The 25,594-nt window shown below is 39.5% G+C and overlaps 1 long non-coding RNA gene across 1 annotated transcript; it reads left to right on the top strand.

Annotated features, from left to right (window-relative positions):
• Positions 1–7,503: 7,503 nt before the first annotated feature.
• On the top strand, positions 7,504–23,550 carry LOC117956414. Its single transcript, XR_004659260.1, has 3 exons — positions 7,504–7,516; positions 17,173–17,174; positions 23,456–23,550. It is a non-coding gene; the product is annotated as an uncharacterized LOC117956414 (long non-coding RNA).
• The last annotated feature ends 2,044 nt before the right edge of the window (positions 23,551–25,594 follow it).

Here is a 25,594-nt window from a genome sequence, read left to right as displayed (position 1 = left end):
CCCGTAGTGTCGTAACCGACGCAGTGTCTCGTTCCCCTATCTCGGGGAACAAGGGTTACATACGTAACCCGAGACGTTCGTTTGGGTTTCGCACTGCAGTTATGCAAGCCCACTAAAGAACCATACATGACACAACTACGTCCAGTCATCATCCCATGCGTGAGTTGCGTCTCCTGATACATGGAATGGATTGGTTTGTGGAAGGCTCCCCTTCGTCTTGTATCCTCTCACTGGTGGAGGAGTTTTTTTTCCAAATGACTGCTGCTGTCCCCGTGCTACAACGGCTTGCGTTGTTGAGAAAAGAGGATAACACAGGAACTTGGGTTTTGAAGAGCTGCCCCGCTTATTCTGACACAAACTGAAACCATACTGTGCAAGTACTACCAACTAACAAGTAGTAATATATTATTTGTTCTGATAGCCAACAGCTGTCTGCTCTGAGCGCATCCACTGTCACTCTAGTGTTTCCTCAATGTTGATTCTGTAGTGGCGGCCCGCCACAACTCTTCACGACAATAGCTTTAACACAAAAAACGTCTATTAAAAACGAGTCTTTTGTCAGAAAATCCAAACTATCCCAAAAATGCTTTTACACTAGAAACCGACCGGACCAGGGTGCAGTTTGATCTGGCCCAGGACCACCTTTTTTCGTGGGACCACCTCTTTTCGCGGGACCAAATTCCATCTGTTTGGTCCAGACCATGGTCTGGGGGAGGTTTAACACCAGTAATTTGGGTTTGGAATGAACTGAAAAGTCTGAAAGGTTTGAAAGCACTACTTTCAACTATATACTGCTAACAATTAAAGCAATACTAGATCACTTTTCCCTCGTTGGTCCCCCTACAAGCAGTAGGGGGACTAAAGAGGGAAAAGTTCTCTAGTGTTGCTTTAAATTACTTAGAGACATACTGCCCGAGTATAAAGGCTTTCCTAAGACTTTGTTGCCAAATTGATGTGCAAAGTAGTCACTGCCTGTGAGACTGTTCATCTAAGAGACAAATAGCAGGGATGGTATGGCCATTCAACTGGTTTGTTGGTCCCATATGGTCCAAATTGAAAGAACTCTACGGGATGGATCACTATCAAATTGGGTATGGAAAATCCAACTTTCTTGATTTTTCCACAAGTATAACCATTGTATAAAAATTTCAGTTTGCTTTAAAGTTTTGACCAGTTTTTCAATAATACATACTGAATAGTGTTGCTTCAATGCCTTCATACACAGCACACACACACACACACATATATATATATATATATATATATATATATATATATATATATATATATATATATATATTATGGAGTACATTGAAATGTGGCTCAAACTCAAATATTGGTCCTACTTCTCAATAAATACGGTGGAAATACAGCATGTTACCATACATGGAGAGAATGCCAGTAAGCTAGGAAACTAGGAAGTTAGTGAATAAAGAAATGTAATATTTATTTCATTTTTCCTCATCACTCGTGTGAAACTCAGTTGGGATTTGTTATCTCCATTTCTTCCCACTCCCACTGTGAGGCAGACTGTCAGGTAAATAGATCGAGCTTCTCCTTTGCTTGGCATCCTCTTTGATTTCATGCTCTAATCGTTTTTTCCTTATTTCTTTAACCTTCTCGGATCAGCAAGATAATCTGTGTCTGTATTTCTCTACAAACTCCACATTCATCTTTTAAGTATTTGCACCTTTGCAGCATTCAAGGTCTCAATCAAACCGAACAATACATGCCTTTTTCATTGTCATACAACCATTTGCATCTGGTCTGCGCCATGTGACACATGCTGCCACATAACGATGTGTTTGAAAGGAGCTCTGTATCAAACTAGGAGCGGTTGCCATCAAACGAACAGTATGTTACTGGAAAACCAATGGCACCTAATTTCAGCACTGTGCAGCTTGTTTCTCCTCTCCTACTTCGTTTCTTTATTGCACTTTATCTCTCTACCTTTGACTCTCATTTTAGAAAATTAACTGTGTTGGCATCCAAAGCAAAATCAATAGACAAAGAGGCCAGGATTGTATAACTTCACTGTTCCAAAGAGAAAGGAGGAAAGCTACGTTGTTTGTATGGGTTTTACCGCCTTTTACTATTTTGTAATCCTTTATATGTCACATTTGACAAACTGGAGTAAACCTGGTTATGGATATGTGATTAACAAGAGGATGAGAAAAAGAAAGGGAAAAAAAAGAAGCTAGTAACAATATGCTATCACACAGAGGGTTGTTAGGGAAGGGAGTCAGTAGGTGCGAGCAAAGTCGGTACGAAAACACAGCACAGTTGTGGCTCCATCACAAATTAATGAACTGTTGCATTGACATGACGCTGGAATGTGTTGCAGAACATAGTGAGAGAATCTCTGTAATGACAGTAGGTACGTTTGCAGGCACATTTATATTTTACTATTCCAAATATGACAATATTCCGAATTTGATACTCGTCATGTCCAGCATCTTCCATTTGGATGTTCTGAATAAGGCCCCTTTCCAAATTTAGCATTTTTTGCTTGTCATTCCGGTATTTTTCAGGTTTCAGGACCATTCTTTGGACATGTATACAGTGCATTTGGATTACGCGTCTCAATCTGGGTTTTTAACCCAAGTTTATGGCCAGTTGCGTGTTTGCGCCCTACGGTCAGCTCTGTGCGTTGCTATGGTTGTCGTAAACAAACCAGCTAGCCAACAGTTTGCAAGGCTGCAGTTCAGAAACACTCACAAAAGAAAAGAAGGCAAAACACAGCTGGGAATTATGAAAGGCGTTTTTTTGGATATGCACAAACATAACGCCAACTGTTTCAAGAGGATGGTTGCAGGAATGAAAGAGCGATGCTGGGTTGGCATGGTTGAACAAGTCCGCCACCGGTGGAAAACATTGCCCAGCTGCATGTAATTGGGAATAAAAGTGGAATTTTTTATTTTATTATTATTACTACTATTATTACTACTACTACTACTACTACTACTACTACTACTACTATCTTATAGCATATATTAAAGCATGTTTACATGTTTTAGCAAAAACCTAAGATACAAATATGAACCTGAAAATAAGCAAGATAAGGGACCTTTAATAACTTACTTACATAAATGACAGTGTGTTACAATAGTCCCACAGAGGCCTGAGGACTTATAACTGGCATTATGACCTGATTGCAGTGTGAATTTAGTTCTGCCCTGCAGGCTTATTATGCAGGAGCACCACTGCAGGAACACAAGTGGAGTTAATGGCAGTCATTGTCGAAGTGTCCTTGGGCAAGACACTGAACCCCGAGTTGCCCCCGGTGCTGCGCATCGGAGTGTGAATGTGTGTGAATGTTTATCTGATGAGCAGGTGGCACCTTGTACGGCAGCCCCGGCCACAGTGTATGAATGTGTGTGAATGGTGAATGTTTCCTGTAGATGTAAAAGCGCTTTGAGCAGTTGTTAAAACTGGAAAAGCGCTATATAAATACAGCACATTTACATTTACATTTACATTTAATGATGTCACCCCTTTCAAGCAATAAGTTTCTGATGGCATTTTGTGATACGTTTGTTTTGGTGGAGCTGTTTCAGGTGATTTGGGATTGCTGTAAGAGCCAGGGAGGAGACGGACATGCAGTGGGGCTGTCCAATGGAATCCTTGTGGATTTATATCCTGGCCTCCATTTTACCTCACCATTGATCCGTTTCAGTATTCTCCTGTACAGTGAAAACGTTGAAGCTTCCATTCATATCACCAATTTCGTGTGGTACTGCTTCTTTTTAGGTCCTGCCAGCGTCTGTTTTACATCGTAATCCTTTGGACTAAACAGTGTTTTCAAGTCCAGCGGTTTTTATACACCACTGCCAATGTCTTTTTGTATGTAAAAAAAAAAAAGCTGGACTTTTCTGGAAAAAAGACCCTGCGTGAATCTCTTCTTTGACAGCTGATCAATTCAAGAGAGTAGCAAGACCTTTCGTTTCCATAACAACAAGAAAAAATGGAAACCGTGGCGAGAGAAAGACTAGTTGTGCTAGGGTCGGAGCACAGGGAGGTAACAGATATGACCGCAGTACTGTAATTCATACCTCACATATGCTGTGTGGGCACAAATTTGACAGATCCTTGGTTCGTCTTAACAAAACTGTATTGCCCGTCAGCTAACCTTGATACTGAAGCAGTAGCTGTTGTTATAGCAACAAAAGACACCTTGGTCTGCTTCTTGGAACCAAAACCCTGCCAGTTAAAGCTTTTTATTTTAACTACAAAAGCGCCCCTATTTGGGTGTCAAAAAAAAGACGCCAAGTGGGAACATGGCCTAAGAATCATGTAACAGCCAAGCGATACAATCATCTATAGGCGACGAGACATGAGCTTAATAAAGTCAGCTAAAAGCTACAGTGCTTTGTTGTGCTCAGGGTGCAGAAATGTCAGCACGGCCATCAGTTCTCGGAGCTCCGCCGCTTTACCAAACTGACTGTTGACCCACAGCGTGAGGGTTCAAAGCTCCGCTACGTGTGACCATGATGTCTGCTGAAGACGTGCCTGCCTACTTAGTGTCGGCTAAAAATGAATAGACACAGATGTACTGCACAGCTTAGGATAATCACACAGCCCTCGGGGCGGTGCGGGGAAAGAAAACCACACTCATAAATATCTCATTAATTCAAATTTAGGGAGGTCACAGCGAGGTTCTGCCTTCGTGGCACTGACATTATAATCAGAAGTCCACCCAAGTCTCCATTAATAGAATAATGGAAATCATGATAGCAGGCGTTGTGTGATAATACCTTTGCACATTTTGAAATGAATTTTTTTTTCTTTAATGTTTCTGTTCTCTGTGGAATCTACCTGTGAGGTATTCCAACATTGATCGCTGCTCTGCTGCCGATACCGAGGTGATAGTCCTCCCGGTATTCCGCATGTCTCAGCATGAGCTACGCCTCCCTTGGATGCGTGTACGATTTACATTGAATTCATAGCCCAAGGTCCTGTTAAATGACACATGTGCTGGAGCTTTAAAGCAGCTGTGTTGCATGGACAGGTCCACTGATTGAAGTCTTGGGGAACATTTTTATTTTGATCTCTCACTCTCTTTTGTTTTACTGAAAGACAGCATTCAGTGACACCGTTGTTCTTTGTTTCAACCTGGAATCCATTTTTTCCAGATGTTTTTGTGTCTAAGTGACTGACATTGGTCCAGTAATAAGTCAGATTACTGCAGTCGGGAGCACAAAACAAGCAAGAATGTAAGTTAATGGGGCAAAAGTGCACCTTGTATTTACGTTCCAAAAAGTGATTGTTGTGCCACTGACACGCTCAGATTATTATAAGCAGAGATGGGAAGTAACAAAGTACAAATACTTCGTTACTGTACAAAAGTAGATTTTTCAGTTATTTTTACTTTACTATTTTTTTTTTTTTGCGACTTTTTACTTTTACTCTTTACAATTTAACACGAATATCAGTACTTTCTACTCCTTACATTTTACAAAATTGGCTCGTTACTTCAGTTTTGTACAAAAGGTTGTCTATCAGGTGTGGTTGTGAGTGCATGTTGGAGAATAGCCCGAACACCCGCCTCACACCGCGAGCGGGCACGCACGGCACACAGAGAAAAAAAGTGAGAGAAAAGAGAGACTAGCTGTCTGAAGGATAATCAGCTGAGAATGTGTGTGTGCGTCTTTGAGAACTGTAAGTCATATAACGGATGTTGTCAGTTCATTTAAGCCTGTTGTTGTATTGGTCTATAGTTCTTGCAAATTTAAAATTTTGCTTGTTTGTGTTCTTCACCTGTTACCTAGGTTACACCTGGCTGTTGTGATTCGATATAATGGCGATTGTTGAACGACCTTGTTCATTAAGATAATGTAATTAATAGTGGGTTCATTGTTATTATTTAGTAGCACATGTGATCTCTATGCATTGTTTATGGTAGCCTTTACAATGTTATTTATTTATTTTATTAAAACAAACTCTAGAGCTATCCCCCCCCCCCCATGTTTATACTGATGCTTGATTGTAAAAAGCATCAACAGAGAGAAGTTGTCTCCGTCCGTGTTTTCACAGACACCCCTGGGGCGAAGTTGGGAACCAGGATCAGCTCCAAATCCAGTCCTAATCTTGTCCTCACAAAGTTTAAAATAATTTCACTGGAGTTAGGTATTATTTTTGCGTCATCAATACCAAATTGAATCTAATCGGATGGGAATATACACAGACTTCTCACAGAATCCCACTTTAATTCATATCTTGCTACTCAGTCAGAATCTTATTAACCTGGAGTCCCAGTCTCTGTCACAATAAATAAGCCGTATGTTTAGGCCTATTGGCAGACAGCCATTTAAAATGTAGAAAATGGAATATAAAGAGCCTGTTTCCATGTCCACTGTAGTTCCTCAGCGTGCCCTCTAGTAACATCTGTCTGGTCCAGGTAGCTTTGTCGTTCTCACGGCTACTTTTACTTTTATACATTAAGTAAATTTCAAAGCCTGTACTTTGTTATTTTTTGCTCAATGAAAGAAGTTAAATCAGTAAATCTACTTTCCGCAGAGTATTTTTGAACACAATTATCTGTACTTCCACTTGAGTACGGGAAGTGAGTACTTTTGCCATCTCTATATGTTAGTAATATATTATTATTCAGTAATATTCAGTTCTGGCAACATTATGGAAAGGAGCCGTTTAGAAGGTCAACCTTTCAGTAAGATCTGTGGGATTGTGTTTGCTAAACCCACCAGACTGCGTGTAAATACACAGTCATTTAGCATTTTAAAACACACTTCACTCAAAGTTCTCCCCTGAAACAAAATAAAACTATGAAACGTCGTTTTGAATCATCTTTCCACTTTTCCAACCATCACAACTCTAATTTTGGATGACAAAAACACACAGTTTAGCGATTTCCATGTGACTAATTAAACAACGTACATTTGCTTTAAAACAGTCTTTTAAAGCTACAGGGCGTAGTGTCTGTTGCCCCCAAGAGGAATTCAAAGTAATGACCACGACGCTGTCGGCTTGTCCACATGAGACAAGCCTTTGGTGCAAGCCCCTCCCCCCCGCCCCGTCCCTGCTCCACGCAGTTGCTAGTTTCCAAAGAGGACAAGGAGGATTTAAAAAACATGTACTCTTCAGAAGAGGTCATTATCCTCACTCTAGTTTCTGCACGGAGAAGTCACCGGACGACACAATCTCCTGAACATAGCCATACTGATAAATACAGAGAGAGTTGTGTGGAGATGATAGTCTTAATTATGTCTCAATTAGCTTTGTAGCAACTCATTTCGCACTTTAGCTTTAAATGAAAAATAGAGATCATTACACTGAACTGTTACTAGGCATTAAAAAGTAATTCATTACATACGCAAATCTGAGTGCATGTAAATAGAAATGTTTGTGATAATAAGTTAACAAAAGTGCAGTATTTTGAAATAAATACTATGATTAAACAAGTCATGACAAAAAAAATCAAAACAATAACATTAGAAATAATAAATAATTAGTGTATGGGGTGGACAGGTGTCTTTATGCAGCTAACAACCTCAAACAGGTACATCTAATTTAGGATAATAAATGGAGTGGAGGTGGACATTTTAAAGGCAGACTATCAGGTCTTTGAGGGTCAGAATTCTAGCTGATAGACAAGTGTTTAAATACTTATTTGCAGCTGTATCATACAAACAAATAGTTAAAATATCATACATTGTGATTTCTGGATTTAGTTTTTTAGATTATGTCTTTCACAGTGGACATGCACCTAGGATGACAATTTTTAGACACTTCCATGATTTCTAAGTGGGAGAACTTGCAAAATAGCAGGGTGTTCAAGTCCCTTTTATTTACTTAATTTTAAATTTCTTTGTGAAGATTTTCTAATCCTCTAAGCAAGTAAACTTTTTACATTCTAATATAAAGGGCTGAGAATGCAGAGCATGGGAGCGATGTAAAAAAAGAAGCAAGATTAAGGTATTAATTTGTGGCATCTTTAATTTGTGATTAATTTCACAGTTTCAAAACTCATTAGCAAGGGCTGCATAATGACGGCAACCTTTACTAATGGGAACACGTTCAGAAGGTGTGGAACTGGAACTAAAGTAGGACCAGTAACAAACTAAGCCAGTCACTGCATTTTACATCTGTGATCTAACAAATCAATACCTGAATATACAACGAATAAGTTTGAAATCAAGTGAGATTCTGCTTCATTGAGCATAAAATGTGATGATTTTCAAACTACGCGCACTCTCTTGCACTGGTGTATGTGCGCTTGGCATGTGTGTTTTTAATTAACTACTTTAAATACACTCATGCTGACTTTGTGAATTGAACCTAAGGTGCATAAAGGAGAAAATGTGTTTTGCATACATCCACATAATAAAAGTCAAAGCAGATAAGGAGGAAATCAGAATAAAATTCATTCCTGCTATCGAGAATGGATTATAACCGCAGGAGCCCTGGGGGCCGACGTTGTCTGGACATAGAATGGCTCGTTTTCAAGATACTCAGAGTATCTTGTATTAGGCTACATTTTGGTTTAAAACTACTATCTTTTACAATGTTTTCACCTTGCATTCACACTTCTATGGCAAACGGAGATCTTTGGCAACACCAGCACTGATGCCAATGTTTCGCCAACTGATTGGGTCTTATTGGTCATAGTCTTGCTTTGCCAGACCATCCACACGTGAGTGGAGGTGGGTCTGGCTAGTCCAAACAGCATTACAGCATTCTCAGATGGGAGAAAAACGTGCTCTGGTTTATTGGCATTTCTTTAAACCAATCACAATCGTCATTGGCGTTGCAAAACTCTGCACTGACCGCTATGAAATAGTCGTGTGAGAGACAACTCAGATTGCACAGACTGTTAAAAAAATTGCAACACAAAGAAAGCAGAGGGGAACGGAAAATACATGCATCCGCCAAAATTTCCCGCGGCACAGGAACAATTTCGGGAAGTGGAACATCAAAGATACAGACTATATCGGTGTCTAGTAGATGTCCAGTTCTCTGGGACTAAGCTACTAACCTTACCATTGGCAACTACCAGCCACATATGATAATGTTGATGAGATACAGAAATATTCACTGTGCTTCACTTTTTCCACATTACGTTAAGTTAAAGCCCTATTCCAAAATGTATTCTTTTTTTCCCCTCAAAATTCTACACATTATACCACATAATGACAACAAGAAAAGTTTTTTTGAAATGTTTGTAAATTTACTAGAAGTAAAGACCAGAAACATACACTACCGGTCAAAAGTTTGGGGTCACTCACAAAAATTTCCATTGGACTCCATTATAGACAGAATCCCAGCTGAGATCAATTGCCTTGTTTTTTTTAACCAGGGCAGCAGTTTCCAGATGACATTATGTGCTTACATAATTGCAAAAGGGTTGTTTAATGTTTTCTTAGTTTTTTAAAATAATATCAGATTAGTAAACAAAATGTGCCTTTGGAACATTGGATGAATGGTTGCTGATTATGGGAAATGTAGATATTGCGTTAAAGATCAGCCACCCACCCAGATCAGCTGGTATCCTGTCTATAATGGAGTGAAATGGAAATTTGTAAGTGACCCCAAACCTTTGACCGATAGTGTATGTGCGTACGTTTCCATAGCCTTTGTTCAATACTTGTTGCGTCACCTTTGGCAGCAATAAAAGCCTCAAGTATTTTGGAATATGAAGCCATAAGCTTGGCACACCTATCATTGGCCAGTTTGGCCCATTCCTCTTCACAGAACCTCTGGAGCTCCGTCAGGTTGGATGGGGAGCGTCGGTGTACAGACATTTTCCGATTCGTCCAGATGTTTAATGGGATTCAAGTCTGGGCTCTGGCTGGGCCAATCAAGGACATTCACAGTGTTGTCCTGAAGCCACTCCTTTGATATTTGCGTGCTTAGGGTCATTGTCCTGTGGAAAGATGAATTGTCGCCCCAGTCTGAGATCAAGAGCGCTCTGGAGCAGGCTTTCTTCCAGGATGTCTCTGTACATTGCTGCATTCACCTTTCCCCCGATCCTGACTAGTCTCCCAGTTCATGCCGCTAAAAAACATCCCCACAGCATGATGCTGCCCCCACCATGCTTCACTAGGGATGGTATTGGCCAGTTGGTGAGAGGTTCCTGGTTTCCTCCAAACATAACGCTTGGCATTCATGCCAAAGAGTTAGATTTTGTCTTATCAGACCAAAGAATTTTGTTTCTCATGATCTGAGTGTCTTTCAGGTGCCTTTTGGCAAACTCCAGGCGGGCTGCCATGTGCCTTTTACGAAGGAGTGGCTCCCGTACAGGAACTTTGGAGCTCTGTCAGAGGTACCATTGGGTTATTGGTCACCTCCCTAACTAAAGCCCTGATCACTCAGTTTAGAGGGATGGCCAGCTCTCAGAAAAGTCCTGGTGGCGCCAAACTTCTTCCATCTGATGATGGAGGCCACTGTGCTCATTGGGACCATTAAAGCAGCAGAAAGATTTTCTGTACACTTCCCCAGATCTGTGCCCCAAAACAACCCTTCGACTTCATGCTTGTTTGGGATCTGACATGCACTGCTAATTGTAGGACCTTATACAGACAGGTGTGTGCAAATCATGTCCAATCAACTGAATTTACCACTCCATTCAAGCAGTAGAAACATATCAAGGATGATCAGTGGAAACAGAATGCACCTGAGCTCAATTTTGAGCTTGATTGCAAAGGCTGGGAATACTGGTGTACAAGTGTTTTCATTGTTTTTTTTAAGTATTTTACATATTTAAAAAAAATGGAATAAGGACAAGTTTTAGAATAGGGCTGTAACACAACAAAAATGTGGAAAAAAGTAAATACTTTCCGTAGGCACTGCATGCGGTTTGGGAGTGTTAGTTTAAATGGAGATTAGTTCTCCTACAGGAGCTAAAAACACTTTTTGTTTTTGCTAGAGATTGCTTTTGGCTCAAAACTCGGCTAAGACCAAAACTTAGCAACGTAAATGTAGCCTTAGTATAATTCTAATTATTGAAGGAAATAATTGCAATGCTCTTCATGTTGGCTTTGTTTGTGTGTGAATGGCTTTGTATTTACTGCACCGTGGTATTTATTTAATCTTTTAAATGATAATTATTAATTTAAAGAAAAATTACAATAACTTTGCAATGAAGTTTAAACGTGCGTTGGCCTTTATATTGAAAACATGTGTTTGGCAGCCAAATTCACTGAACCACTGATGAAGATAAACAAGGAAAAGTTATTGAATTGATGCATTCAAGTGCCCTTTTTGCCACTGGACAAAAAAAACACACTTAAGGTTGATTTATGCTTCTGTGTGAAATTGGCCCTGGGGGACGCCATTGGTACATGGAGGCACGGAGCCTACAGCGGACCTTAAGCCAGACGCTGCGGCGTAGCCTGACATGCACCTCTAAAATAATGTATTGTTACCACACACACAACAACGCAACGCATGCATTAGGCAGACACTTGGTTTCTCTTACTATGACTCCACAATTGGTACTCGCTCTGAAGCCAATCCTAATCACTCGCACACTCGCTCTACTACACACTCCCCACGCACACACACACCGGCCCTTCTTTTCTCTTAAAGAGATCAACGCACACATCAACGCACAAGTATGAACTTCAGGCCACTTACGTAGGCTCTTCATGGAGCCTCTGCAGAATCATAAATCAGGCTTCACACCCACTAACATTTGCCTTTCTTTTAGTGGAAAGGTTAAATTCAGCATTTCTTCACAGGACAAACAACTAAAGTAATCACTTCTGAAACTCTTCGCTATCTCAGCCACATATTGGGTCCGTTTACGCGCTAGCAGCACTCAAACACTGCTCAAAATTAGACGGCACAGAGTTTGAAAGTGAGACTGAAAAAGTAAACTATCATTATACTAACTGAAATACACACTTGTGCTCAGGACCTATTTATGCACTAATGTCAGAGTGAGTGGGGGGGGGGGGTTGGTGCCTTGCTCAAGAGCCCCTGGCAGTGCCCATAGGGTGAACTGGCATCTCTCCAGCTACCAGTCCACACTCCGTACTTTGGACCGAACAGGGAATTGAACCAGCAATCCTCCAGGTCTCCGGCTGGTTCGCATATACAGTACATGCTTACTTTGTTGGATAAAGGGTATACAATACACTACTCTGGTATATTTAAAAGAAAATATCCTGGCTTGAGAATCTGGATCTTACCTTTAGAGCTTCCCTTGAGTCTTTGGTCTGACAGCCAACAGTCAGGACAGGTGGGGGTGAGACATGATTGGAGAAGCTGTCTGGCCTTATCAGGTTGTGCTGAGTGAATGTGTTCCACAGTATATGAACACTCACACACCCAGTGAAAAACAAGAGGAAAAGCATGGGTTTTCCGTAATTCATTTTATTAATTTAAGTTATTTAATAGCAATCAGTAACATTTTCATATAAAACTTATATGAAAATACTATACATAGCACACATACTGAAATGATCAATGAAAGAATTTGCAATTGTCTTGTAGCTCCTTCCTGCAAAGTCTGACCAGTAGAGATGTCTAATGTTGTCTATCAGTTGATAAGAGAATCTCAACATAAGCTATATTTTAAGGATTTGCCAAATCCAGGATTCATTTGGCCGAATATTGGGATTTTTTTCCCACCAAAACCCGCCGTTGATTAGGGGAAGGTGTTTACGTGTGTTGACAATTCAATGCAGTAGGTTGTGAAAAAGTGGAAAAGGAACTCGTGGGGAGAAAAGGTGTTGTCTTGCAGTACTTTCAGTCAAAAGAAGGCGATTCAAGCAGAGATACATGTTAAATATGCAATGCCGATTTGTCTCGTGGTGGTAAGGACCCTGCAGCTGATCCAGAATGCTGCTGCACGTGTTCAGTGAGTTACTAGTTAGGGCTGGCTAAGGAGAGTCCTGAACCATTCCTTAGCTACGTTGCTATAGGCCTAGATTGCCGGGGGACTTCCCATGATGCACTGAGCACCTCTCTCTTCCCCCTTCTCTCCATCTGTATGCAACCTCATCACATTAATGCATGTTACTAACTTGACTTCTTCCCTTTCCCGGAGTCTTGTGCTCTCTCGTCCCTTCCCTCTCTCCTTGTATTGCTTCCCACAGGTGTTTCTGGCTCTGGATCTGTGTTTGGAGTCACCTGCTGCCTCTATGTTCCTGCTCGACACCCTGTGCTACAATTCTCCATGTGTGTGTGTCTGTCTATCTGTCTGTCTGTTTGTGTGTGTCTCTCTTTGTCTGTCTCTCTCTCTCACCCCCAACGGGTCAAGGCAGATGACCCCCCACCCTGAGCCATGGTTCTGCTCGAGGTTTCTGCCTCTTAAAAGAAGTTGTTCCTTGCCTCAGTCACCTTGTACTTGCTCTTGGTGGGAGCTGTTGGGTTTCTGTAAATAACATCACAGAGTACGGTCTAGACCTGCTCTTTATGGAAAGCTCTGTGATATAACTGTGTGTAACTTGTGATTTGGCGCTGTACAAATCAAATTGAATTGAATTAAAATTGAATTAAACAACACAACATCGCCATTGTTGCAACATCTGCATTTGAAACATCAGAAAAAGAATGCAAGTTGCTTATGAAGGAATCTACAGACAGAAGCCAAAATGCAGCAACTTCAAGTACGGCAAAGGAAGGAAAACAATCACAGCTTAAAACTTTAACCGGTGCGTCTCCCAGGTCAGCTGTTCTCACAGTGGGAGCGGACTGAACGGCTGCTTGCTGCTTGTTGGCTAACGTTAGCTTTCTAATTTCATCTGTGAGTTTCATGAAAAGCTCGATATTAATGTTAAGTTATTATAATGTCCCAACAAACTCCTAATGCTTTGGCTCCTGACACAGTGACAGTGATACAATACATCCAGGCTAAGTATGCAACAATGCATCTGGAACTTCTCTTACTGTAAATGAATGATTTACTGTCTGAGCAAAACATTCATTTATCATAAATGATATCTCTATAATGCTAACTTTGTAATAGACAGTGGGCTTTAGTCCAAAGTGGCAGCTGGAATCAACACAAGCTAAAAGTTACATGTAGCCACTTTAAAGTGCTCATAAATAATTCCATGAGGACTCCCATCTGCTAATAAAAACAATTTGACACGACAGAAAGCTCCATACGGGCATCTATACGGACCTTATGGCGAGAATATTCTGTCAACATTAATAAACTGGTTTCTGAAGTATGTGAACATCATTTCCATTATGTGTTTTGCACAAGCTCGGGCAGACATGTTGAGAATACATTTTCTTTCCAACAAAACCACATTAGAGAGTTGAACTGTACGTATCTTTACTGCCAGGATATGTTGTATACAGACTGAGCTATCATTTAGTCAGACGGGGGAAGGAAACAACTTTTTTCATTGGTTTATTCATGGTAATAGAGACACTCAATAACAGGGCATCGGAAGTTCACATAAACAGCTTAACCTGAATAACACCTAAAATGGATTGAGCCAGTAGCTAAGTTACTGTTTGCATGTAAACATGATTTCCTTCCGGAAGTAAATAATAGTACTATAGTACACAAATACATTTTCTTTTGTGTATTTATATATAGTCTAAATATATTTATTTTTATAATTTCCTTTCTATTGACTGCCTCCCTCTCACAACATCCAGACTTATTGTTTCCAGCCTTGGTAGTGACTAGGCCATCAACAACAGGTCACACTGGAGGATTTTTCACTAAGGATCATCTCCTCGAGGCAGTATTTAAACTCTTAAAAGCAGATTATAATGTGGCACTGGGCGGCAAAATGAGTCTGGAGTAATAAAAAGCTCGGCTGTAGACAGAATGCTGAGGACATTCATAAATCAATGCATTGTCGGAGGTTATGGATTGTAAATTCAAAACTCTGACGGAAGACAGAGAGTCAATTGTACATTCATATCAAAAGAACCTGATGCTCAATTTAAGAGGAACAGAAATAGAGATGAGAGATGATATGGCGTCTATTCATAGAGAGGAACATTGCAGTAGCTTGTCATGTTGAGAAATAAGGAATATAATAGCTACTAAACTGAGAAGCCTATGCGATTTCAGAGTTGTAAATTATTGATATTGTGATATAAAATGTGACAAGACTAAGACTCTAAAGCCTTGCTAGCACCAGAAAGCAATGTTGACATTTTAAAATGTCCTAAGCAATACAAAAAGGTATTAGACAATAAGAACTAGACACTGATGGCTGTGCTTATCTAAGCAGAAAAGACTTGGTTGTTTTAAACAACAAGTGAGGGATTTTTAATCTTATTCTTGCGTATGTGTGATATATGTGTGTGTATGTGTTTGTTGTGTTGTGGTTGTCTTGCTACTGGATGCCTAAAATGTCCTTTGGGATGAATAAAATATCTATCTATGTAAATCAAAAGAAAATAACAGATTGAGATATTTTGAGGCTGCAAAAAGAATGGTAACTTTGCAAATAATCATTGAGCCCTTAAGTGTGTATTGTCTAAACTGTTTCTCAAATGGTAATTGGAGTAAAAGCCTTAAAATCATAACCATTTGTATATTCTTATTTAGACGCCAAAAGTTCATGGGGGGGGGGGGGTAGTGTATCCCTGCCTCTGCAGGATTATCGCCCCCTCAAATTGACCAATGCTGCCTCACCAATACACCATATATTATCTACCTAAATAATAGAAGAATCTAAAACTAAGTAAAGCGTGAACACACTCCTTTCAGGGCACCACATTGTGCTATTTCATTTCAAAATAATTTTTCACTGGGTATTAAAAAGGTGTACTATGAGTTCCTGCATGCTTTCAGGGCAATTTCATTTTTGTTAGGTGTACTGTAAGTGTTTGGTTTATTATTTACATATATATATAAATGAAAAACAATTTTTTTAATATTTCTTTATGTTTTTCATTTGTAATTTTATTACAACAAAACATCACAAAAAACCCTGCACTGCAGTTTTTAACGCTGTGGTGAAAACACATTTAACACAATAAATCTTTTCCCCCTTTTTTCCTCTTTCCTTGAGCATCAATAACCGTCTCTCTGTGGAAAAGATCAGTATGTTTGGTCAACATGAAAATGTGCTTACTTTTTGTGTGTTTTTTTTTAAAAGTGTTTTTTAAGTGTAGTTGTATGTGGCAAATTTTTCTGCTCTCAGTGTCCTCTTAGACGGAGTGTACTTTAAAGCCAGACTGCTGTTGTCTATTTTTGTACCCTTGTTTTAATGTGCTAGGCACTGCCATTTTACCCAAAGTGCGCTACATTAAAATCAATGTAACACACCTTCGAAAAAGCATAGAGGTTGTTGATGTGACTAGATAAGATGCATTTAAATTGTTGCAAACCAACACTGTTGAAATTTACAGATATATATATAAATATAACATAGACAGCTAAAGAAATGGACCAACAGATTCCATTGCTCTGGACGGAGACCCGTGAAGGATATTAGAAGCACTTTTCTGGTGATGGCTGAGCGTTACTGCGCAGCCTCCAACTGAGCTTGACGACGTAGATGTGACGTGAGCAACCTGTCTGAAAGTTGTAAGTCTTCTGGTAGCTGTGCAAGAGAAATCTCAATCATTCCCAATCAGCAGAGACGGAGAGCGTAGGTATATGTTAGGAGATAACCTAGACACAGGCTAATTACTTCTAACAATCATGCTAGTTAACATTAGGAATTAAAAGAGCTAATGGAAGTCCAAACTGTCTGCAAGCTTATCCTGTACTGTTTGGTAATACCTCTAATATGCGACAGTATGTCGAGTGGATATGACACAATCGTTAGCCTATTTTAATAAAAACGTCTGCTACGGAGGCATAACATGAGATACAAGGTAATGGAGCCTTTTGTACATTGCTGTGGTTCTTTAGAAATAAAAATTGACAAACAGATTCTTTAAACGCCTTAGATGTAAAGTTATTTGCTGTCAAAGTGACGTCAAAATGAATGGCAGTGAATGGGATGCTAACGGCGAATGAGTGCTTTGTGGCATTAAAATGGCGCCATGGGAGCTACGCTTAGAGAGGAGAATTTTGTTTGAAAACCCGGGAAAAAAAGGGAGTGTTGGCAGGTATCGCCGGGGCACGTTCAATCTCAGAACAGTGTGCCCCGTTGTGGAACCGTGTCCAACTGCTTTAAGAGCATAGACTGTAATAAGTCTTTGTTTAAGATATGTTTTCTCTCGTTTGGTGGATGTGTCTATAGTTTATTAGCTCAGGTCCCAGGTGATACCAAATCAGCAGAGACGTTTCTGTAAACTCAATCAGCAAGGTCAAAATCTTTAAAATAACTTCCTAGGTATCATGATGCTTACACTCAAGTGTCACACAGGACATTTGGTGATATACTAATTCCATGTGCCTACTATTTACTTCTTTACCCAAAGCAAAAGAACCACAAAGAAACTATAACAGAAAAGCATTTGAATCTACATTTCCCCTACCTTTTGTGGATTGCATTGATCTCTGAAGTGGCAACCTGGCGTGTTAGAATAGAAGGAAATTTGCCTGCTCTAAATCAAGGAACATGTTTGGATATTGATTGCAGCCTATTGTCGCTTTTCGAGGAGATTAGCTAAATTACCCTCCCCATAATTGGGAATTGCACTTAAGTAGAACTCCACTGTGAGGGAGGATTTAAAATTCCATTAGTGTCAATGACGGCTTGGCAGTGGGTTTAAGACGGGTCTCGTCTGATCAGCGTCCAAAATGCTCAAGGTAATTGATGATGAAAAAATGAGCCTGCCACTGCAGGGTGATTGATACCAGTGACTCTTTAATTAGAGAGCAGCTCCCATTCGACAGGCCCTCGCACTTGTGCATTGTAGGAAAATCTCAACCCTTTTTCTCTCGATTCAAAGAACAAATGACAGGGGATCATAATTTTCATTTACTGTGCATGTATGTGGTCTAATCACAGCCTAATGGCTCCTGAGTCATCATAAGACTTTTAGTCCCCCACCCATCGACTGTTATGACATCTTATTTGAGCTGATTGAGTAAGAAATATATATTTTATTTTGCAGTGCACCTTTGCTATGTTTTAAGTTTCTTCCATAGAAACCTGACTGAATTCTGCCCTAAGACAATTTTCTTGATTTCTAGTTTCTTGAATTACTTTACGTCCATGAAGCCCAAGGCTGATAATGTACGGTTATCAGACAAGTCAAAAATCAATACATTTAAAACTTAAATATTTAAATTGAGTGTACAAATGTAGTTGAAGAAGGCTACTTCCTTGTGCTCTTCCATTTTACACTCACTAGCTAATTTACTTGTTGAGAAGACTGTGTGGCTAGCTAGCTTACTTGAAAACACTGGTAGCACAGCACACTAAACACAACCCTTTTAGCTAGCTAGCAACCTGAAGCTACCTTTCTTTACAAAACTACAACGGGTCATCTTCGTGATACTGTGTACCACTTCAGCATCACCTTAATAGGACTTATAACAGTAGTTTAAAGCATTTAAAGCTTGCCTTGCTTTTTGGGTTACTTTTTTTAATACCACTTAGAACTTTTTAAGTTTGACAATGGAAAGTAGAAATTAAATCACCAGACAGTCCAAACTAAGATGAAGATTAGAAACACATACTTGAAGATGTAGATATGGTTTTATAGATAGAAGCATAAATGTATAGTTTAGTTGAGTGATTTTGCTGGTAGTTGTTGATATGGCTAATGAGCTACTATAATGATCTAAGTGTGAATCACACGGATGTGACTACACAGTGCAACTACGCTGAGACTTCATATTACCTTCATGAGTTGAGTAGGATAAAACTAGACGTGCATGTATTTCTATAGAATCTCGGTTTAAAATATAAAATGTGAAAATTGAATAATTACTTTAATTACAAAGACTCCACATGGGGATATTATGATTATGTACAGTTAGGCAATTATTTGCTCACATCACATTCCTGGCGATTTTTCTTTCCTCAGAGATGTACTTAATAAAGCAGTATGCTTTTTCACAGAAAGAAATTCATGCCTAGATATTTCCTCAGTTTGTCTTCCAGGTACCTGTCCCCCCCCTTGTTCGCCATCTCTGTATGTCTTCTCCCCCACCTCGATGGAACAAGATCTCATCTGCTGCTTTATTTCACACTTCACTTGCCATATTTTTCTCCGCACGTGACCTGCGACTCATCACAGCCCCATACTGGCAAGGAAAATGTTATGCAAATGTTCTGTTAAAAGTGGAGAGGAAGGGGAAGCAAATTTGAACAGCAGAACCCTCATCTACTCTTGCATTAGTGCTCTTTTGAAGGGCAAACTATTTCCTAGACGCGGCTGTAATGAAACATCTACTGTATAGCTAAGTGAATATGAGTTTGTGTATAGGGAAATACCATCAGGGCAACAAGGTGAAGTGAAAAACAAAAGAAGCTATCGGAATAAAGAAGAAAAACCTTAATAGGAGACACTACAGGCAAAAGTGTACATTTTGAGTTTTTTGGGGCTATTTTGCTTTCATATTATGTGTTCTTTCAGATTATTAGGGTCTATTTGTGCCTTTAAATAACTCCTGAATTTAACAAAAGCTATCATTTAATAATGCCTTACTTAAATTTTTAAACATTTAAAGAAAAGTTTTATTCCAAAATAATTGTCCTGGTGTATGTAATCACCTGTGGTAATGTCACATGGATTTCTGTAAGTTTAAATGCTATAACCTATTCATCTGTACTGCCGTGCAAAATGTATGGAATTTTACAATTGTAAACTTTGTGGGCCGTATTCTCAAAATAAGTTTTTATGTCCACTTTAGTAGCACTAACTACATAAAAAAAAAGTTAATAAAAAAAAACTCTGTAACTCTTTGACTATATATGTTAACAAAATCATCCAAGATTTTTTTACCTGACTTTGTAAAACATATTATTTTAAATGAAAAAACTGAAAATCCCCAAAAAGTCAAAAGTAGACAACTGTGTACATATTTTTAAATCGAGTGTAGCTACTACATATCCCATAAACGACCGCGCACCATTGAATAAAGGAAGCTAACGTTTGTTCAGCTAACCACTAATTTGGCTAACTGCTTACAGCATGTAATAACTTTAAAATACTCAAAATGAAACCTGAAAATAACCGTTAAAATATATAACAGCTGTTACATCAGTTATAGCCTGATGTGTTTAGTTCGAGTTAACCTTATTTTAGACTGAATCTAATCTAATCTAATCAATATCCTGCGCAAGCTCACAGATCGGGTACCGACAGCTCCCCCCCAACAGCATAAGTTCCACCAATCAGAGGCATCACTGTGGGATTATTCAGGATTGTGGGTAATGAAGTACTTATCCAAGACATCACAAATAAAAGACATTTACCTCAAAAGAAGCTTGGTGCCCCATGAACTTTTGGCGTCTAAATAAGAATATACAAATGGTTATGATTTTAAGGCTTTTACTCCAATTACCAATGGAGAAATTGCATTGTAAACTTTACTTCCTGTGGGCGAGACTGTTGAGCTCTATGATCTGATTTGCATTCTAGAAATGTATGCAAATTAGCACATATTTAACAAGATGATGTCCAATTTCAGAAAACTTGTAATACAAAACACATTTGTCTTAATGTAAGTAATCAACTGGGGAAGTGACATGTTGATATCTATTAGTGAAAATATGTTACCTATTCACCTGCTGTAATTCCCCTTACATGTAATCAGGTATGGCTGTCTGACTTTGTATAAAAGCAGTTGAACAGTAAAAGGAAATTAATTTGATAATTTTTATTTTCTGGAAAAACTCCCATATGTCCCTGCTGCCTTGTTGATCTCAGTTTCACCCCAATGCCATTAGATGCCCCGTTTTCAGATCAATCTCGACAACTTGACCCACTTTTGCATCAATAAAATATGGACAGTAAGAGCAAAATAAATGGTTGAATATTCACTGGTGAAGCTTAAGACATTGTGTGATGTTAACTGTAATGTCTGTTGATATATTTTACAGGCATAAATAATCTTAGAAGACGGCCACACGTGAGTTCAGTTGAGGCTCGGTTTATTAGCTTTTCAACGTGCAAGAACATACCTCCACTTCCTGTCCTGTTCTTCTTCGGCTCCCTTAAGCCTAAGCTAGAACAATGACACCTTTAGGTAACTACCTGTCATTACATTAACTCTATGGGTTATGGTTAGTAGCCTGGAGATGATGACTTCAGAGGCCAGTGAATGCCATGACATCCTGATGATTCCTGCCTGAAAATGTGTTTTCAGTGGAAGATATTTTATCACCTGTGACATATTGCACACACATAAATGTCACAACATGTATTACTATGTCATGTCATTTACTGAGCTGTCCTTTGTTCCAGTTGATATTGTACTTGTTAACTGTGTTTCTTTTATGCTCGGAGATGCTTACCACTGGACTGATCTGATCCTTTTTTATGTCCATGGCATCCAGACATCGGGAAGTGAGAGTAAATTGAATCAGTGCGGTGAGTGACAGAAGCATTATGTTTGGGGGTTGGCCGTCAGCAGCCAAACGCTGAATAGGGAAGGAGAAAAAAAATGGATGAATTACAGGAGCTTTGTTTCTCTTATTCATTACGGTATATGTAGTTACTTGGAATGCAAATGAAAGCAAATACATTATTTGCATATGACATACTGAATAATGCACAAATACCAACAGCACATGAATTTAGTTGACACAATTTACCACAAAAACATCATGTCTTCTCAGAGTCAAACTGAAACACATACTTTGACTTGTAATTCCTCTACACAAGGCAACACAAAGTTGAATTTACGCTTTACTGTGAATATCCAACCTGGATGAACAAAATCATAGAAACAAATATCTCAGACTTTCCTTCAGTTTTAAAATTATAAAAATTATTATGGTGCAAACAGCACCTACTAAGATGAAGTAGCATGACCTTGTATGATTGCCTGTCAGAAAGAACTGTTGACTGTTATACAGTTCCCTTCTTCACTCTGACATTGCGTGCACTCTAACCGATTTCCATGGGGAAGGGGGATATGATTTTCCCTATCCAAACACTGATGGATAGCCATGTCGACATACTGGTTTTGCTGTGGTTTTACATACTCCCAATACATACAGTCCAGTTTTTAAATTTCACACAATATGGCCCTTTAAACGCAGGATTGGTAACTATTTCCAATACTCTCTTTTTATGCATTGATACGCTCAAATGGAACTGTTCTAACTGCAGTTCTAGCTAAGACCCGCCCTTCAATAGCATTAGCGTGCTACAAGTGGCCAGGTGTCCATGCACACGCGAGGTAACGGAACCCGATTTGTTCAGATCCTACCCCTTGACCAATCAGCTATCCTAACCTTAACTACTACAAGGTCAATAAACTAACCTCAACCAATCGGACTGTTTTGTAGGGCGGGTCTTGCCTAGTGGCTTCCATAAACGCGCACTCCTCCCATGTACCGAGCATGAGCTCTGAAGCGCGCCGTCGCTGCATTGCGAACACTTGTCATGTTGGTTTTGAACAGTGGTATAATAATATCAGGTGTTTACTTACCGGTGAATGAGATATGAAATTGCGGCTTTTTCTCTGGTCAGCTCTGAAACAGCAACGCAGCTGTGCTCGTGCGCGTAGGAGGGCTTAGACGGAGCCCCAAGAGCATCTTTGGGAGGGGTTGGACGGAGTCCCGAGAGCATCATGGGGAGGGAGTACCATTGACATTAAATGAGTGTAAATGGCAGTAAAGATGATTTCTAATAACGTGGCTTTGCGTTACACCCCTCAGATTTACATAAGACTATCACAGTCGAGGTAAAGTCTCTCTTTGAAGCTTATTTAACCCTCCTGTGGCCCTGGGGTCATATCTGACCCATTTTCAGAAATAGACCATAAAATTTGATAACAAAACGTGAAAAAAAAAAGTGTCAACAAAGACCACCAACATGTTGAATTAAAATAAATTAAAAATTTTAACCTGGAAAAACTAAAAGTTGCAGGGCGACGGGAAGAAAACACAAGGGTAAAACCTGTGCAAACATATCAAACAAATCCCTTCAGAGAACACTGCTGTATTAAAAGCAAATACTTGCCTGAAAAAATAGAGAGAAAGAAGTAGAGGATGTAATCTAAAGGTTAGCAATTAATTCCCTCCTCCCTGAGGACACAACTGCCAGGGTCACTTGGTGCCATGGCCCTGAGTATTTCACACCTCTGAAACAAATGAGCGCCATGTCATCTTACATATGGATGGGATGGCTTTCATTCGCTCAAAAAGCCCCATCCTCCTGTCAGACTGTAAACTCCAAGTAAAGCACCTCATCCCTGCAGCGTTACAGGATCTGCTGCAGACAAGGGGAAATGTCAAAAAGAATAACAGGATTCAAACATTTGTGCTCTCCAAGGATGCTGTTGCTGTGTTACACACACCCACACACACACTTTGTGGGGACCCTGTCATTGACATAATGCATTCCCTAGCCCTTACCCTAACTATCACCACTAAATGCTTAACGCTTTACCTCACCCTAACCATAACCTAATTCTAACCCCAATCTTAAAACCAAGTTTTAACCCTTTAATATTTGTGGGGTCCAGCATTTTGGCCCCACAAAGCTGTTGGGACCCCACAAGTATACTGAACTCCTGGTTTTTGGACCTCACCAATAATAATAGTTAATAATAAGAATAAGAAGAATAGTTAAACAAGGACACATACACACACACACACACTAACTATTGAATAAACACATTTTAGTTTGGATTTGTAAAGGATATGCCTATAACCTTGTCCCATGTCATGGGAGAAAAAACAACAAAACTTTATTATCACCTTGGTGTCTGCAGGGAAGATTAGAAGCCATTTCTCACTCTTGACTCACGCATGCATGCATGAATATTCAGCTGAAAAACTACACTCAGGTTACCAAATGTAAAAATAACCCCAATGTTTTCAATTGTTAAAGGTGCATGAAGTATATTTTATATATCTACAAAGTTTTTACAATACTGTATTTTTGTGAGAGTTGAACCTATCCAAACCCTTACTATCACAACATAATACAGCATTTATATAAGCATACAGCATAAGCAAATAAAAAGTGTTAATATGTGTGAGAGGTTGCAAATTATTGCTCTAGGGCTTCTTCAGCATGCCATAATGCTCACAATGACAATACTAATCCCCCCCCCCCCCGGCTAGATCGCACACGTATCAGACACGCTCTCCTAATCTATGTTGCTGTCTGCACTGGCTACGTGCAGCTCAGGTCTCACGAGGAGAAGCCTCTTTTTTTTCCTGGAGAAAACAGAATTGAAAATGATGTGCATTATTCTCAAAGAAACTGACACAGGAATTTAGTGACGTTGGTGCCCAAGCTGGCCGTGTGGACTCTCAGCAGCTTCCAGGTCGGATGCTGATTTGACATAGAGATAACTGGGGGTAAAGAGCCGCTTCTGGTACTGAGCGGGGGCAGGTTGGTGACTGGACCTGTGCAGGAATATGGCTTAAAGGAAACCTGAAGCTTTTATTTAGGCTTTTAAGTCCACTTTTGCTAACAATATGCATGTAAATGTGACATAGATGCCTTAACCCTTGTATTGTCTTCACGTTTGGGACCCTTTTGTGTCCCTCTGGGCAGACTCACCCGTGACTTATTTGGGGTTTTAAAAACAATTCTGAAATAAATTTTTCTTCATGTAAGGGTTAACACACAACTACATGTTTTAGGGTTTTATCATTATGATATTGTAATATCATTATATTGTTATTTCATTTATATTATAACATAATATCATTATAATATTTCATCATGTTGTGCTTATTTTTTATTATCTGATCTGATGTCATGTTTGCTTCTTTATTCCCATGATGTATTGATTGTATTGTGATGACCAGACGGAACCGGTGAGGACAGCACTAAAGTGTTGCTTCAACTCTGTCATCCCGCGACTACGCTACGGTCAGCATGCTAAACTTTGCTAGCACTAAACATAAAGTACAGCCGACGCTCAAAAAAACCTTATGATGGCACTAGATGCAAAGACAAAAGATCACCGATATTTGATCGTGAATATATATATATATAAGATCTGTACAAGACTGCATGGACAGTCACCCCAAAACTGTCAAGCTATTTTACTTAAAACCAAAAGGATCATGAATACGCTAGATGAGAAGTCAAACGATCATCAAAGTAAGCAGGCCTCATCTTCTGGGGACCATGCATGTCTGCACAAAGTTTCATGACAATTATTCCTATTATGGCGGAGATATTACAGCCAGGAAAGTGCTGGAACAACTAACTGAACTGTAGTCTCTGTCTTAAAGTAACAAAATACTCTGCTGACCCAACCATCCACGGTCATTGACTTTGGGAGGTCCAACTTACATACATGGACACTCTGACTGCTCTTAACTGCTAAGTAATCATTTATGCTAAAGGTCTTTTTTATGGCCAAAATATTGTCATTATTATTTTTTAGTGTATTTGTTGTACTTCTTCATTTTCTATTCAAGTGTTTTGTAAGCTAAAATCTGCTGCTGGAAAGAATCCATAAAGAGAGTCCAAGTCTATCTTCCTCGACCACTTCTCTAAGACACGTGTTTTGCTCTATAACAACCTCATTCCTCACAGTAATTAATTGCACAACCACAAGAGGTTCTTATCAGCAGTCAGCGGGGGTCAATGCCGACTTACATTGTGT

The sequence above is a fragment of the Etheostoma cragini genome, chromosome 14 (genome assembly GCF_013103735.1).
Source record: "Etheostoma cragini isolate CJK2018 chromosome 14, CSU_Ecrag_1.0, whole genome shotgun sequence".
NCBI lineage: Eukaryota > Metazoa > Chordata > Actinopteri > Perciformes > Percidae > Etheostoma > Etheostoma cragini.
Note: the sequence above shows the minus strand (reverse complement) of the source record. Positions and strands in the feature narration are given on the sequence as shown.